Source organism: Gavialis gangeticus, unplaced genomic scaffold, assembly GCF_001723915.1.
Source record: "Gavialis gangeticus isolate Ggan-Ray unplaced genomic scaffold, GavGan_comp1, whole genome shotgun sequence".
Lineage (NCBI taxonomy): Eukaryota > Metazoa > Chordata > Crocodylia > Gavialidae > Gavialis > Gavialis gangeticus.
In genome coordinates, this window is record NW_017728995.1 from 51,716,312 (window position 1) to 51,724,212 (window position 7,901).

Sequence of the window (7,901 nt, forward strand, 5' to 3'; positions counted from 1 at the left end):
GGGGGAAATGGATGAGCCACGTTAAAAGAATGTGCAACATTCAGTGGTGCCATACAGTGGTGTCTCCAGCTTTTTTCTATTTCCTGCTCCTTTCCTGGCCATTTTTAATTCATTATTAATAATTGTAGTTGGTCTCATGAACAAAAAAATAAAGGTCAATATAGTGGGGAGGGAAGAGTGGGGCAAGTTAATGTAGCCATGCTGAAGGCATAAACCAGACAGAACTAGTAGGGAGCCAGGAGGCAGGAGCTGTGTTGCAAACCCAGCAGATGCACATTGCAGTCAAGTGGTACAAATGGAGCTTGGGTTAGAGTATAAATTACTACAGAGTCTGCTTCCATTTTATCCTCATTACAGAAGATGTCATCAACAGGACTCTGGCATGAAAGCCTCTGTATAAGAAGACATTGTTCTGCTCACCACACCACCAATTGATGTTTGTCCAGGTTTCTTGCTGTACTAACTTTGTGATGGATCTATGTACTAAAAATATATATGTATAGAAAACAAAAGGCTGGTTTTCAACCAGTAAACAGGACTTAAAAAGCAGTATTTTATTTTATGTGACATTTTCATAACCAGAAAAAAAAACATTCTGAAATACTAATCAGACAAATAAAAAGAGAGGGCATTTATTTTTTTGTATCACTGCAAGTATGTTGGAATACAAAAGGACTGTGGTTAAAATTAGAATGTATGAGGCATATTATAATTTAGTTCATACTGAAAAAAAATCTAACAGCATTTCTTGAGTCATGAATTTGAATGATCTCTGGGTTAGACACATAGATTTTTCTATTTTGTTTTAATTTGTAATTTTTCCCCTCCATGAATTTAGGTACACATAACTTATGTCATTTATTTATGGTCTTTTATACCTAGTTTGTAAAATTGTAAAATAGCAAACAATGCAAAGGTTTGCATTTGAGAACAATAAAGTAGTTGCTGTACAAACCTCATATATGGTCTTTGTTAATTATTGCTACCATTTATTATTTATTCTCTACTGAGAGTAGTCAGTACCACTATAAAACAGAGGAAAACTCTTGGTCCCCATCTCCCGAGTGGCTATATTTCTGTACTGAATTTAACACAAATGCACTCACTCCATTCATTTTTGAGACTGTAATTCCCACATGATTTTCAACATTACTGTAAGGTGTTTCTTAACATTGTAGAAGATGGTGCAGTGGGCAGAAGTGCTGCAGTCATCTTTCTTTTGCTACTATCCCCAGTTTTACTGGAGGAGGGTTAGCAATGTGAGTGGGGACTTCTGCCTGAATAAGGAGTGCATATGCATATCTATTATGTATATTGTTGCATAATAGATATGCTCCCTTTTCCCAAGTTCTTTCATGGTTGCATCTAGTCATGCTGCTATCTAGTCTAAGAGGCAGAAATCCTAGCCCCCATTTACGTTAGTTGGGGCAGAATTTCATCCATAATGTGGGAACAGTATCTAGGCAATTCTCAACTTACTGAGTCACTACCCATCGATGAACACTATTATTAACTCATTTGCTACATTTGTAGGGTAAAAAGTAGATTCTGTGACAAGGACTTGAGAGACATGGAAAAAAAGAGGAAGAAAGGAAAGGAAAAGGGGGAAAGAGGAAAAAGAAATTAGGAATTGAGGAATGCAGTGCAGAGAAAATGGCAGAGGGTAAGGCTGTGGGGGCTGTGAGCTTTTCTGCAATGGAAAGTGTCCAAGCCAAGTTGAGTCCGATGGACAAGGAGGTATCATTTCCATGTGTTAAAACTACTGTTGAAATCTTTGGGAACTCGTTTTGAGTGCTATTGTCTGATTTTTTTTTTTTTTTTTCATCACAAGTATATACTGAAAAGAGCTTTGCATTTAACTCTTGGAATTGAGTCAAGTCTCCCACCTTCATTAATACAAACAAACCTTGCTGAAGGGTATAGCTGTATAGTCGTAAGTATCAAGTTTTGAAATGCACAGACTTTCTGGAACCACAATTTACAATCCACTCAGGGTTGACTTAATCATCCTGGGTAGGGAAGTTACATTCTATATGCATTTCATATGTCCCATGGAAAATGAGGTGGTTCTTCTGAAAATTTACTCCTCAATATTTATTTAACGTCTGTCCTCTACATTTGGAAAACATACTGGGCCAAATTCATTCTGGATAAAACTCTGCTGATGTTAGTGGAATTGCAGCATCCTTTATATGCAGTACAATGTTGCATTTTAAGAGGCTGTGCACTGTGAGCATTTGTAATTGATAGAGAAAACTGAGCAACTGGATGCTCTATTATTTATTTATCATTCTCTCTAAAGAGAGACACTGCACTGACTAGAAGACATGAAGTAAGATTTACAAAATCTTTTGAGGTTTTTGGAATTTGTTTTAGTTTTGCATTGTAATCAAAATAAATCCTTCAAGATTTTTAACAAATTGTATTGTGTCAGAAATGTCTGTTTTGGATCAAAAGCTCAGCGTTTCTCTCTCCCTGCCTCCTGAAAGTCCACTTTGCATCTGAAACTGATCTGATTAAAACTTTCAGTAAAATGAAGAAACAGTCATAAAAAAACATGACTTATCTTGAGATGCCAGGGCCATTCTGGTCATATTTAAAAAAAACAAAACAAAATGGATTTTGACAATTACAGAAAATGCACATGATACTATAAATCAACAATGTGATTAAAACTGGAGCTACATTTGAGGCCTTGACCTCGGTTATTTTACCCTTTCCCTTTTAAGGAAGTACCCTTGGGCCATTGACTGATTCTATATTGAATGGGAAATGGACCTCTGACATATCTTATTTCTGGCAGTGGGCTTGAACATAATTCTTTGTTTATCGCAGCCTTCTAGAAACTTATATGAATATGCACAAGTTTTCCTTTAAAATAAAATTAAAACCTAAAGCATTCCATCCCAATCAACTTAGTAAAACATACATTTTACATGCACAGATGGGGAAAGTAACCACAGGAATACTCTGCAGCAATTTGCTTTAATATGTATATAAGGCATGCATTATATACATAATAGATAAGGGTCAATTATACCCTGTTAAACTGGTGTGGATTACTAGCTTGTAACCAGACTGACATCATGTAATGAGATCCATGTTTTTGTAGTGTTTTGCTACTTATTCATGATTCTGTTCCATAAAACACACTGTATAAAATGGCTCAAAGTGGCTCATGTACTTCAGAGCCAGCATTCAGTGCTGTTCAGCTTTTGAAGATTATTTCATGTCAAACATATTGCACTGATCAACAAAACAAGAACACTCAGAGCCTGAATCTCATTTCACTTCAAGCAAGGCATCAAGGGTCAGATTTTTAAAGGTATTCAGGCACTGCAGACATGAGATATTTAGGCCCAGATTTTCAAGATATAGGCATTGCTTTGCTGAGTGGAGCAATCAATGCCTAACCACATGTAGGCCCATAGGCAGCAGAAGGCTGGGTCCCCAAACTTAGCCCCCCAAATTAATTTTGCGGTGGCTGGTGGCAGTAGCAGCACCACAGCTCCATCATCCCACAGTGCCCGGTGCCACTCAGCACCACCACCACCACTGTGCCCCGCTACTGCAGTGCTATGTCCGGTGCCCCCACCATGTGCCAGCTCCACAGCAGCCTTCAGCTCCCCAAATAATATTTTCTCCTGCTGCTACCATGCAGGCCTTCTACCTAACTGAATGTACAGCCCTGATTGATATGTCCCCTGGCTGCTTAAGGTTCTTACTGAGTGCCTGGGAACAGGTAAAGTGTCCAAGAAAGGGAATTTCAGAAGCTATCTGGGAAGGGCACCAACTAAGCTAGCCAGGAGCAAAATGCAGGTGAGAGGAGGAGGAAGGGTGGGTTTAAGCACCTAAGTGGCTGACCTAGTATACCTGACTGATAGGCACCTCTCTCTAGCCTTCATCTACTTAACATCTTCAGCTACAAACCTTCTCCTGGAGTTAAGCTTTTACATATCTGACTTTAAGTAGCCCATGTCCTAGCAGCCAAACCATCTCTCATTTCTCCTCTCTCCCCTAAATATATTTAGTATCTCTTTCATGTTCTCTTTACATTTCTCTGTGTCCTAGCTGTCCTGCATATAAATGATGGATTGCTCCACCAACAGAGGGAAATCTGCATTCAGTCTTCATAGTCTGGCAAATAACAGGTTTTTGTTGCCCTGTGATCATGCCTGGCTAGTGAGACATTCTGCACAACTTAAGGTTTCTATTTCAGAACTACTAGGACTTCAGCTTTTGACGTAAGGCTCTTCTTGGTTTGGCATCAAGACTTAAGACTACTTCTCAGTACCAGCTGGGAGAAATGTAGGTGCTTTAATCTTAGTTGGCATCTATGTGGCAATTTTTAAAAAGTCTGTGTCCCCACATGGTGGGGGTTCATCTTCCTGTTTAGCTATCCTTTTAAAAATAATGCCTAGTTAGAGTTTTGGGAATGACTAAGTACAAAACACCAGCTGAAAGATGTCTTCAGAAGTGCTAATCTGCATACCTTCAAAAGTCAGGTCCTGCAAGCATAGATTAGTGATAAAAATATGCATTGAACAGTCAATGGTTATCCCTCAGAGATAGATAAGCATTAAAATATTTAGAAAATAATAGTTTGCAGCATTTACCATATTCCAAATCTAGTTCAGGATTTTCAAATCAATAATTTGATGTTTTTTGCCTTTGGGCTATGTCTGTGCTGATAGGTTCAATTTTAATTTTGTTATCATTCCACTGTATACCCATATGTTAAATCCCAACCCTAGTAGTTTCTCTACCAGATTTATTTAAGTGCATTTAGAACTCATCTACTTGCCTCTATCCTGAAATACAAGAAGTCTCCCAGCACCAATCCCACAATTCCCTGTTTCTGACTTCTTGCCTTTCCATACTCAATTTCCTTTCTCTGCTACCTGTAAGTAGAAAGCAGTCTATAGATGTCTTCCTAGAAGAGATCTATAAGGTAACTTGGGATACTTTGTAGTGCTATGCTCAAGGAATGAGAAGCCACAATCTGCATGTGCTACAAGGTATGCTATAGATACCTGCGGCTCTCTGGCTTTGACTGAAAGGAAACTCAGGGTTGATGAATAACTTCTGATTTTTTGCATATTTAGAATGTTTTGAGCAATTATTGCCTTATTAGTGCCTCATTATTTTGCTGCACATATATTACAGCCACACATCTCAGCTGGAATACTTAAGAAAAGGGTTTCACTTTTTGTTTTGTGAGGTTATAACGAATTATAAGTATTAAACAGCTGTCTCTTTCCAGTTTTGTGTTGGCTACCCTTCGTTCATGTTTTTTGTCTCTTATTCGGAATTAAAATTAATCCATCATATTGATTCTTTTCCTTCCTAGTTAAAAAGGCTGCTGACTTTCTTTAAGCATAACATCAAACTTAATTCAGCATCTGATGTTGATATAAGAAATTACAGGTAAGGTAATTAAACTGGTCCTTCATGTGATGCACGCTGACTGCAAAGGAGCCACATTGATTTACACCAGCTAAGAACCTGGTCCTTCAGCAATAAATTATGCAAAAGTGTTATTATCACCTTTTATTTTTTTTTAAAATGAAAATAGATTAAAAATTTGGAAAAAATATCACAGTAGCAATTGAGTGTTCAAGCTGCAATTCTTCAGTTGTTTGATGTATTTTATGGGGCCTTCACACAAACTTTAAGTACTCATGCAGTATCTCGGTAGGTTTAAATATATTGGTATCTAACATGTGACAGGTTTTTGAAAGGTCATAGAAATCCTCTCTTTTTTTCTAACAGATTCCCTCTCGGGTTCATCTGGTGACTGCAGATGGATTTTTTATTTGGCCAATGGGCTAGAATTGCAGCTTTTGATCCTTAGAGATCTCGGTGTCATTTCTAAGAACTGTCTTAGAATGTTTTGCTATCATTATTGCGGGGCACCCATGCTTTTCATCAGCATTGGATCTCTACTGTATTGCAGAGGGGGAAATTAGCAGAGGTTGCAGGGGTGGGGGGAGGTCAGGTTTTTTTGTTCCTTTTCTTTAAATAAACCTTGTATCGTTAAATGAGTTTCAAGCTTGGGTAGAAAACCAGGTGTATGTGAACAATTACCTAACAAATGAAACATGTAGCAGACTGTTCAGTTATGCTTGGAGAGCCAAAGTAAATGATTGAGCCATAATACAGGTCTTTAGTTGATCCACAGACTGTTCACAGAGGACAAGGCAACCTAATAACCCAACTGTTGTTTTTCAAAATTATTGGTGCTTGAAGTTTTAGATGATATACCCATGATGCTGCTGTTTCACTTCTTGTGGTTCATCCTGCTGATGGATATACATTTCCATCTGCAATGGAAATGTTGGCAGGTGAGCCTACTTTGGTAATGATTATCAGATATCCTAAGTAAACACCTCTACTCTCCCTGAACCTGAGTGTATCACTAGAATGACCAGTACGTGCTGTAGTAACGAATTCAAGCTTTTCTCTCCCACCTCCTCTTTAATGCAGCTCTCCTTTCAGTTTTCATCTAATTTTGTTCTTTATGCTGTGAGTCTTTCTTTTGCTGAGCTGTATAAGTCCCCTTGAAAGCTACTTCAAACTTGCTTTGAGCTGTAGATGCGATTAGTTTTGGAGTTCATTTTTCATCCAGATCTGATTGAACCTTTCACTAGCTTTTTTTAATTGGTTTGGAAAGTGGGTGGAGTTGAAACAACAACAGAAATCAATTGTTAACTGCTAACTCCAGTTAGCATCAAGTACCTGAATACTTCAGTGGATTGACTGCAGGACTTCTTTGGAGTAACTGTTTTTATACTAATGAAGTTTTGGTAGCTGTTTTAGTTTTGGAAATTACTTGTAAGTTGCATGGTAAACCTATGTTTGAACTGAACTGAATTACATTAATATTTGAATTGGATAAAGTATGGGTGAACTGGTACTCAGCTGTACCAGATTGGAACTGGCATTTTTTACTTGTCATAATCAACGTACTTTGAACACTTAAGAACTACTTTTATGGATCCTTTGAGAAGTCTCTGTACTTCCTTAGACAGTAAATGTCCTGGAATAATGTCCAGCAGCATCTGTCCAGTAAAGCTTTCAGAGAAAGAAAGAGGAAAAAAATCTTCATTTTTCTCCCATATGGGCACATCTGCATGTTGTTTCAGAGATGTGGGTAGGGAGTTGGTGCAATCTTGAGTATTTCAGATTTATGGGTCAAGGTAGTGCTGTACTAATTTTAAAAAATCTGCCTCAAGGGTAATGAATCAGAAGCCAAAGGGCTAGCTTCTGACTGCAATGACATTGAAGCAACTACAGATGGGGATGAATGTGAAAGGCAACCCCCTGTTCTTTTCCTGGTGGGGATCTACCACACGGCTCAATGGGAACAACGGGTGAGGTATTCTTAGAGGTCTACCTGGATCTATCATTTTTGCAAGCACTAGCTATGTAGGTACCCTAAACTAGCTACTGCTCTGGATGGTGCTCATCCCCGTTTCCCTAGGCAGAGAGAAATTGTGGGTGATTAGGGAATAGATAGACAGATCTAAGAGACAGAGTATGAGCATTTTGGTGTGTGTCTTGGCTCCTGGAGGTTACTCAGTACAGTGTTAGGCTATTATGCTATAGGCTTGGTTATAAGCACATGCTCATGCGGATTGGTATGCTTAAGGTTAAGAAGATATTGAAAGGTGATGGACAGGTTAGTATTTTAAAGGCTGTGATCTACCCTTAGTTACATGGGGGGAATTCAATAATTTTGGTAGCATTACATTGGCCCTTATCTGCTGTTTCAGTGAAAATAACACAGCAAAATTGTCTTAGTCTAACTTGAACAATCATATGTTTGTAGTATTTTTAGCTATTATTATGCAAATATGCAAATTTGCAACCTACTAGTTCTAGTATATTGGCTGGTATGA